This window comes from Vicia villosa, linkage group LG4 (assembly GCF_029867415.1).
Source record: "Vicia villosa cultivar HV-30 ecotype Madison, WI linkage group LG4, Vvil1.0, whole genome shotgun sequence".
NCBI classification, from domain to species: Eukaryota; Viridiplantae; Streptophyta; class Magnoliopsida; order Fabales; family Fabaceae; genus Vicia; species Vicia villosa.
This window is the reverse complement of record NC_081183.1, coordinates 43,843,934-43,853,418: the sequence shown is the minus strand read 5'-3', so window position 1 is coordinate 43,853,418 and position 9,485 is coordinate 43,843,934. Positions and strand designations below refer to the sequence as shown.

The 9,485-nt window shown below is 26.7% G+C and overlaps 1 long non-coding RNA gene across 2 annotated transcripts; it reads right to left on the bottom strand.

Moving 5' to 3' along the window:
• Positions 1–249: 249 nt before the first annotated feature.
• On the bottom strand, positions 250–2,668 carry LOC131599112 (uncharacterized). Of its 2 annotated transcripts, XR_009282567.1 has the most exons (4): positions 2,409–2,668; positions 2,243–2,272; positions 691–763; positions 250–414 (listed from the first exon to the last, which is right to left on the bottom strand). It is a non-coding gene; the product is annotated as an uncharacterized LOC131599112 (long non-coding RNA). The 2 variants fall into 2 exon arrangements; XR_009282566.1 differs by lacking the exon at positions 250–414 and having other exon boundaries at positions 432–763.
• Positions 2,669–9,485: the final 6,817 nt, after the last annotated feature.

Sequence of the window (9,485 nt, the reverse complement as noted above, 5' to 3'; positions counted from 1 at the left end):
AGTCTATTAATGATAAAAAGCCTTTAATATGCAGGAAGTTTTATCAAGATTTAAAATCTAATGATCTAAAAGAGTCTATCATTTTAAAATTTAATGATCTATATAATATCAATTATTTTATCAAGATAAAATATGTTGTAAGACTATATACAGATAATAAAAAAACCATTAATAATTTTAAAATATTAAAAAATTATAAAAAAACAATTATTATATTTTTAGCATAACAAATATATAAATTTTGCCCCTATAATTTAAAATTTCTGGCTCGCGTCCCTACCATGTGATAAGAATCAAAGAAAAATTTATATGCTCAGTACAACACAAATAAAACAAAATTCTCACCGTTGTTGTGGTGAGATGAGTTAAAAATGTGTAGCTTGGCATGCGTCCACGGATAAATTGCTTGTTTTACTACAAGGTTTGATCGATACAGGTCAAGTAATATAAACAGATAAATAAAACTTCAGAATAATAACTTCTATATACTAACTCAACCTTTATATTCTAGCACTGTAAATTAAGTTCTATTTTAATAAGAGGTCAAAATATCACTTTACTGTGTTAATATCAAGTCATAGCACAACAAATTCTATAATACTTAGTAGGATCTAAAGAGTCTCAGAATACAAATTACCAAATGAGTAAGTATATTTACAAACTATAAATATGATAATTCCTTTAGCTTACCATGCTATGTACTACTGAAACTCTCACGTTTTTCTCGTTTACTTTTCTTCTGTTCCATTCAACTAGTAAGCCCCTGAACAGATGCAGATGCAGGACTCATCAAAATATATAATTGTTGAGGATATATACTTATATAGTCATGCATTTCAAACTGAATGTCCAATCTAATTACTTGTGTCAAATCAAATGCACCATTTAAATGAAAGAGTTGTTGAAGCTCCATTTGAATATCCACACTACTAGCTTCTAAACTAATGTCTGGTTGTGAATTTCACATGCATGTTATCGAGTTTGTAGCTTTATATCTAAATTTCACTTGCATGTTATATAGGAATGAAATCCTTAACTCTAAATCTAAAGTACATTGTATATTAACTCATGGAAATCCTTTCATAAGATTAAATGCACTGATAAGGAAATCCACAACATTACGTCTTTGAATACATCATGTTATGATCAGTAGCCATAACTCTAAATTCTTCAATTATACGAAAAAAATTCAATTTAAAAAATATACTTGCCTCTAACATAAATTTTGTGTTGCTCTCTTTCTCTATGACTATTGAATTATGGTGATCCTTCAACTCAACTATCCTTGTTAAACATAAACAAAATAATAATGGGTATACAAACTTTAATTAGAATAGTTAGACTTAAATAGGATGACATGCATGTATTTCCATATGTTTAATACAATTGTATCACACTTATAGAATATTTCAATAATCATAATCTATTGTTGAAACCATACCTTACTGCCACACGAAATGGGTCCAGAGTAGGGGTGGCAAAATGGATGGATTGGATGGATATCGATTGGATTGCTAATGGATGGATGCAATCAATCCATTAGTCCATTAACAATCCATTAAATCTTCATCTAAAAAATCCAATCCAATCCATCCATTAAGGTTAAAATCCAATCCAATCCATCCATTAACATCTTTATAGTGGATGGATATCCATCCATCCAAAACATTTATTTAAATATTTTAATTAATTTTCTAATAATTTAGATTTTAAAACTTTACAAAAACTTTTTTTTTTTAATTTCTCTATAATAATATTTTTACAATATATAGATATAATATATTTATGTTATATTTATTCATAATTTATAATATTTGATAGATAAATTTTGATAATTATTTGTTAGTGTTATTCTGTTTTATTTCCACATATATTTAGGTAACACCAATAAATATTAAGTTCAACCAAATAGAAAACTGAAATGAAACAATCTATATAGCTCTCAATCTAATGTCACTTTGCTACAATTTCTTCATAATTCGGCTAAAAATTAATATAATAAATCATCTGTCAGTAATCGTAAAGCGACGTGCTAATAATTTATTGAGATAGAGAGAAAGAGATATTACAGATAAGATTCAAATGGCTGGTTAGATTTTTTTTTTTTTGATAAGCAATGAAATTTCATATTAAAAAGGAGCACAAAATGTACTCCCTAAGAATCTTACAACGATCAACCGTTTATGGCTGGTTAGATGAATCCAATCGAAACAGACAAACTTCAAACTGAAGGAAAGCTAACCTGCTCGCGGAGTCTCTAATCTTGAGATACCTGTTATTTGTAAATCAACAAACATAAAAGAAACAAAAACTAAATCCTAAAATCAAAACAAACACAATCAACAAATGATTTCACGGGCTTTAAAATAAATAAACTCCGAATCCCCAAATTGAAACAAACATCTTACCTTCACTGAGTTTCTTTGCACATAATAATATGAGTGAGAAAAATCATTTTACGATTCTGAGATTTGATATAAGACTCATAACAACCACCATAAGTTCACTTGCCGATAATTGTACCAAGATAGACAAAAAAATTCTAACTCTTGTGAGGAGACGCAACGGCGGGTTAAAGAAGGTCAAGCAAATTAAAGCTGAAAGGGTTTTAGGTTAGGGTTGTGAAAAGATTTGCTGGGATGACTAAAATTTGAGCGCGGAAATTCCCTCTTTCATTTGTGAAAAGGGTTTGAGTAACAGATTTAAGTAACTTAAAGAATATTTTAATGTTCACAAAAATTTATAACAGAGTTTTTCAAAATATATAACCTGAATTTTTTATTTGAATAGTTTTTTTAAAATGGCCTATAAAATTATATTTAATTGGATAAATTAATAGTATTAATTTTTCATTTTTTAAATTAATATAATAAATATTAATATTTACTTCCATTCTTATGTTTTTTTTTTATAAATATGGTACTTATTTCTACTTATCACTAGTAACCTAAAAGATAAGCAAGACCTATACCAACGGTCACTAAACAATATGTATGGTAAAAGGAGTCTATACCTACGATTTTATAGTTGTCACTAATAGGTTCCATTGATATATGACAATTTTCTTGTAGTGAAATAAAGCAAAACAAATATTATGTTTATATTCGAAAAAATAGATTATTCATTTAAAAAATTTATATATACAAAAAATATAGCCACGAAATTATTATTTTGTTAAAAACAATAAAGTTTGTTGGTTAAATTAATTTGACTTTCTTTTATTACATTTTAAAAATAAATGTCCGTACCGTACCGGTACCCGTGCGAACGCAATGATATCCCACTAGTAATATATTACAGATACACATTATGCTTATATGGTATGCACATATGGTACTCATATTAACACATTTATTTAGATATTCAATAATAACGAGAATAAATTTACTATTGATTTATATATTCTTTTAAATAATTTCAAAATAAGAATAATTAACTAGTGATTCAAATATTTGTATATATGGAATAATATATTTGATTTGTAAATCGATTTTAATCAATTGTATTAAATAGTTATCACTAATTGAATAATATAATTTTATTGAATATTTCTTCATTATAATTTGTCAATTTTAGAATTTTATTATTATAAAATATATTAATTATCATCAAATATTTTTAACCAAAGTTATTTTTATAAACGGGAATAAGTTTACTATTGATTCATATATTTTTATAAATAATGTCAAAACAAAAATAATATTTATTATTATAGACGGGAAAAAGATATTGTTAATTCAAATCCTAATTTCTTATTTTTTTAAACACGGTACTAATATGATACACATATATGGTACTGATATTAAACTATAGATTTAAATATAGAATAATATGGTACGAACATATATGTTTTAATTGTTTATGCATCTAATAATTCAAGATATGGACACTTTCAAGATAATTTATGGAAAATATAAATATATATATTATTGATGTAAAACTATTTTGGTTAAATTAATTTATATTTTTCTTAAAATAATATCTCACTATTTTAAAAATATGATCAAAATATTGAATATTAAGGGAAACATGAAGTTACTAATAAAAATATTGAATATTAATGAGAACAAAAAGTTGTTGATCATAATAGTGAATATCAACAGGAACATGAATTTAGGAATCAAATAATTGAATATTAACGGAAAAATGAAGTTATTGATCAAAATATTAAAGAATAACGGAAACACGATGTTACTAATCAAAATATTGAATATTAACGGGAACATGAAGTTATTAATCAAAATATTAAATATTAAAGGGAATATTAAATTATAATCAAAATATTAAATATTAAAGGGTACATGAAGTTATTGATATAAATATTGAAATAAACATAAACATGATTTTACTAATTAAAATATTAAATATTAACGAGACGATGATGTTATTGATTAAACTATTGAATATTAACGGCAACATGAAGTTATTGATCAAAATATTAAATATAAAGGATAAGATAAAGTTACTAATCAAAATATTTAATATTAATGAAAACATGAAGTTACTGATGAAAATATTGAATATTAACGGAAATATTAAATTACTGATCAAAAGATTGAATATTAACGGAAACATGAAGTTACTTATCAAATTTACGTTTTCGTTATTATTCAATATTTTAAAATATTGAATAATAACGGAAACGTACATTTACTAACTAAAATATTGAATATTTACGGGAAATGACGTTATTGATCAAACTATTGAATATAAATGATAACATAAAATTACCAATCAAAATATTGAATATTAACGGGAACATGGAGTTATTGATCAAACTATTGAATATTAACAGGAACATGAAATTACTGTTTAAAATATTGAATATTAACAGAAACATGAAGTTATTGATTAAAGTATTGAATATTAACGGAAACATAAAGTTACTTATCAAAATATTGAATAATAATAGAACAACTTTACTATTGATTTAAATATTGAGGACAATAATTCCAAAACAAAAATAATATTTATATACAAAATATATATTATTCATTCAAATATTTTAATATATTGAAAGAGTTATAGGCCCCTATTTATTATCTCTTTTAAAAAATTTAATTTAATTTTTATTTTATTTTGGAAACAAATGCGCGTACTATACCGTACCTGTGCAAGAAACATTTATCATACTCCAATATTTGTCAAACCTCACTATCATACTTCTTGCCATACTTTGTATAGTATAACTTGAAGAATCTTGCCACTTTCTTAAAGCTAGTCTTATTTGACAAACTTTGGAAAAATAAATGTTTGATGTTAGATACTTAGTACCTGAGTACAAATCAGTGACACTAAAAAACAATTTCGAAATGTCACAAATGTCTCTACCCTTTTCCAATCTTCTTCGATTGGTGCACACTTATATTGGGAATCACGTCGTTGTTTTAAATGTTTGAAAACTTCTTCATAAGGCAATGCAAAAGCAAGCATTAAATTAGTCGAGTTCCATCTTGTTCAACAATATTGTGCAAGTTTCTTTTCATAAGTCATGTTCAATTGATTACAAGTTTTTTTAAGCTTCTCCTCCCTCTTTGGTGTTACCACCCAAAAAACGACACTTTCCCTAATCTTTTTAATTGAACTAGAATTTGTTTGCATGCAATCTTTCACTATCAAGTTTAATATGTGGGCGCAACAACGCATATGAAAAAAGTTTCCTTTTAAAACAAAAGAAGAAGGTGACATCTTATCATTCAAATAGTCAATTAGAGCATTATCAACGGTTAATGGTAACAATTTTCTATCAATACTCCAATCCATCAAACAATCTACCAAATTAACACAAAGGACCTCAGTATGTGGCGTAGGGATATAAATGAACCTAAAAATAAACTATAATAAATATCACATAAAATAACTATAATATTATAATAACTTAAATGGAAGGAATAAGATGATATCTTATCAATCAAATGGTCAATCAGAGCATCATTGGTGCTACAATTATCTACGATTAATATTGACAATTTTCTATCCATATTTCAATCCATTAAACTATCTACCAAAAAATCACAAATGACCTCAACAGTATGCGGTGTAGGGACATAAATGAACCTAAAAATAAAATAATATAAATATCACATAAAATAACTATACTATAATAATAACATAAATGGAAGGAAGAAGTTACCTAATGATTCAATTACGCAAAATCCAATTTTCAACAATGTAATGAGCTGTAACAGACATATATCCTTTATTCTGATTGTTAGAAGTCCACATATATCAGTAGTTATTGCAATACGGATTTTATTTTTTGCAAGTATTTTCATTTTCTTTGTCTTCTCACTTACATACAACTTCATTATGTCACTCTTTGTGGTATTGCAAAAAACTATCTTGAACAAATGTTGAAGAGAATGACTATAATTTCAACCACAAATGATTCATGTTTGTTCATTCCTAAAAACATCTTGATTAAATGTATAATTTCATACCACAAATGATTCATGTTTGTTTCCGGATTTTTTTCTGTCACTTTAAACATGGCTTGTTTTGGACTTCTCTCTATGCGTCTTAGACATATGCTAATATGGTCAAATAAATGTTTCGTATCATTTTTTGTATCACCACCAAGTTTCTTATCACAAGATTTGCATATAATTTTCCAAAGGTCTCCTATATTTTGCCTTTTAAAATAGGGTCAAGCATATGATTTTAATCCCTTTTTGTTAGGACTTTTAGTGGGTACAACAGGAATTTCAGGATCTTAACTTTCTATATTTATTTCATTTGGAGTAAATTGAACTTTCTGTGTGAGTGAAACTTCATTATTTTCCATATAAATTCATTCTTTTCCAAAGCAACATTGGGACTATTAGATGATTGAAATTCACCAACTATTTTTTTAATCAAAAACCTGCCACACAAACACAAATTTTAAAAGGCTGCATGGAAGTAGAACAAAAATAATAATATATGAAAAAGTAATAAATATATGAAATAGTGAATACATGAAATTCACATACAAAATAATTAATAAAAAATCTTACATTTCTAAATATATGATGCATTTCGTATATTTCATAATGCATGATGTATATTTTTAAATATATGATACCTTATTTAGTGTAACTTTTCATCTAGTTAGTTTTTAAAATTTTAAATTTGTTTAATATATCAATTAGAAACAATAACATATATCAATTAATTATATATATAGAATTATATTAAATTTTTTGATTATTTTATATATTTTTTATATGCAAATCAGTTGATAACTCTAAAATTTATAAACAATTTAATTTAACGTTAGTCAAAACAATCTACTTTTTCCTATAAGCAATTACATGAACAAATTTATGAGAATCGAGGAACAACAATCTACTCTTTTGCTATAAACACTAATATCAACAGATTTATGAGAATCAAGGAGAAACAATCTATTTTTTCCTATAAACAATGCCATGAACATATTTATGAAAATCAAACCTTATTGATGAAATTGTAAAAGCTGAGAATAATGGTAGTCCACCAAACAGAGGAGATCATGGACGATGGTGAGCCCTTTCACTGGCAGAGAAAATGGAATTGGAAGAGGAAGCTAAATGGAGGTTCGAAGAAAAAATAACGAGTCTAACGTCTGAGACTCTAAGTGTCTGGTCGAAGAAAATGAAATCCTTCAAATTTTTTAGGGTATTAATATTTACATTTCTCCCTCTTATTAAATATATGAATATTTATTTATTTTTAAATATAAAAATAATGGAAATGAATAAAAAAACCTAATCTAATATAAAAAATAAAGGAAATGACTAAAAAAATCTAATCTTAAATATATATATATATATATATATATATATATATATATATATATATATATATATATATATATATATATATATATATATATATATATATATGTTAGATTAACTATATTAAAATAGTAAGCGGGGCGGGAGATGTATTCCGCGTCTCCGTCCTCGAAATGCTCTCAGGAGAATTTTTCTCCTCATCCCCGCCTTCGCGGAGGAAAATTCCCATCTTTGGGGTCCTGAACGGGACAATTTCTGCAAGGATCCCCATTAAAAAGTCCAAACTGACATCTATCTATAATGTAGTTTTCAAATATTTATTAAAAAATATTTGTCTCCGTGTTTTTTTCTATAAGCAAGGATTATATTAGAAGAGAACCTAAGTTCTCGAAACAAAATACAACCACTCCCAGCTAAAAAACCCGGGGAGAAAAATTATACGCCAAATGCCTCTTACGACAAATAGTAAAGAGGGAGCCTACTAAACTCGTAAAAATTACAATTGGATTGTATAATTTTACCCACAAAAGCCCAACGCCAAACTAACGCTTTTATCCCCCAAACTATATCATAAATACTCCAAGTATCTCCTCTGAAAACGATTCCATTCCTAACCGTCCACAAAGACCATATCACCGCCAACCAGACCACACTCTCCTTACTCTTTCTATTTTTTTACCTTTCTACCATAGTAAAACCATTTCAAAAAAGATAACCTTGTCTTTGTGTTTTTTATTAATTTATGATCATTATTTTACTTATAATTTTTTTATTTTTTTTTTAGAAATCAAGATATCATTAAAGGGAGAACTAAGGGTTCTCCAACCCGAATACAAAAAGTGAAAACGGGAAAACACCTCCAAAAAAAAATTACAAACCAATTAAATTACGAGATATAGTACAACGGTTCCTTACTAAACTCGTAGAAAGAATAATTGGGTTGAGTAATTTTTCCACAAAAAGACCATCTCCAAGCTAACAACTTAATGTTCCAAACAACGTTGTTAACTACCGCTATTGAACTTGTGTTTCATATTTTTTTTCATAAATATTCAACGACATATATTTGACTCTTTTTTAAATGAATGATGATCTTACACACCAATCCAATATTATAACTTTGAATTTCATAACCTACATATTTGGCAGAGTTAAATGGACTATGGACCTTTATAGATTTTATCATGATTTATTAAACATTTTGCCTTTATCGATCTCATGCTTGTAGGGGTTATGGATAATCATGAATTTTATCATTAACTCGAGTCATGACATTCAATATCCATAGACCCAATATTCCAACTGGGTAACCTAGGATTCTCGTTTGAACTAAGAAATTATATAAACTTTAATTTTTAGAACTTGATTTATAGGAAGACTAACTTCTCCACTAACTTTTCCATTAATTTCTCCACTAACTTTGGATCTCTCTTTAGATTGAGAGAGGTAAGGGAGAATGAAAAGGGATTAAAAACACAAACACTGGCTCTTTGTTGAAGGTGTATGAACCTTCCATTGAAGAATGAGAGAAGAAGAAGCTCTAAGAAGATAAGGTTCTATATTGTGTGAACCAGATAATACAATACGTGTACAGATAGCTTTATATATACAGCCATATACATTGTGCCAGCTCAGTATTAGTAGAGTAACTAACTAACAGAAACAGTTGCATTATTTATCTAGTCAGCAAGCCTTTAAATATGCATAATATGCATATCTCTAACATCC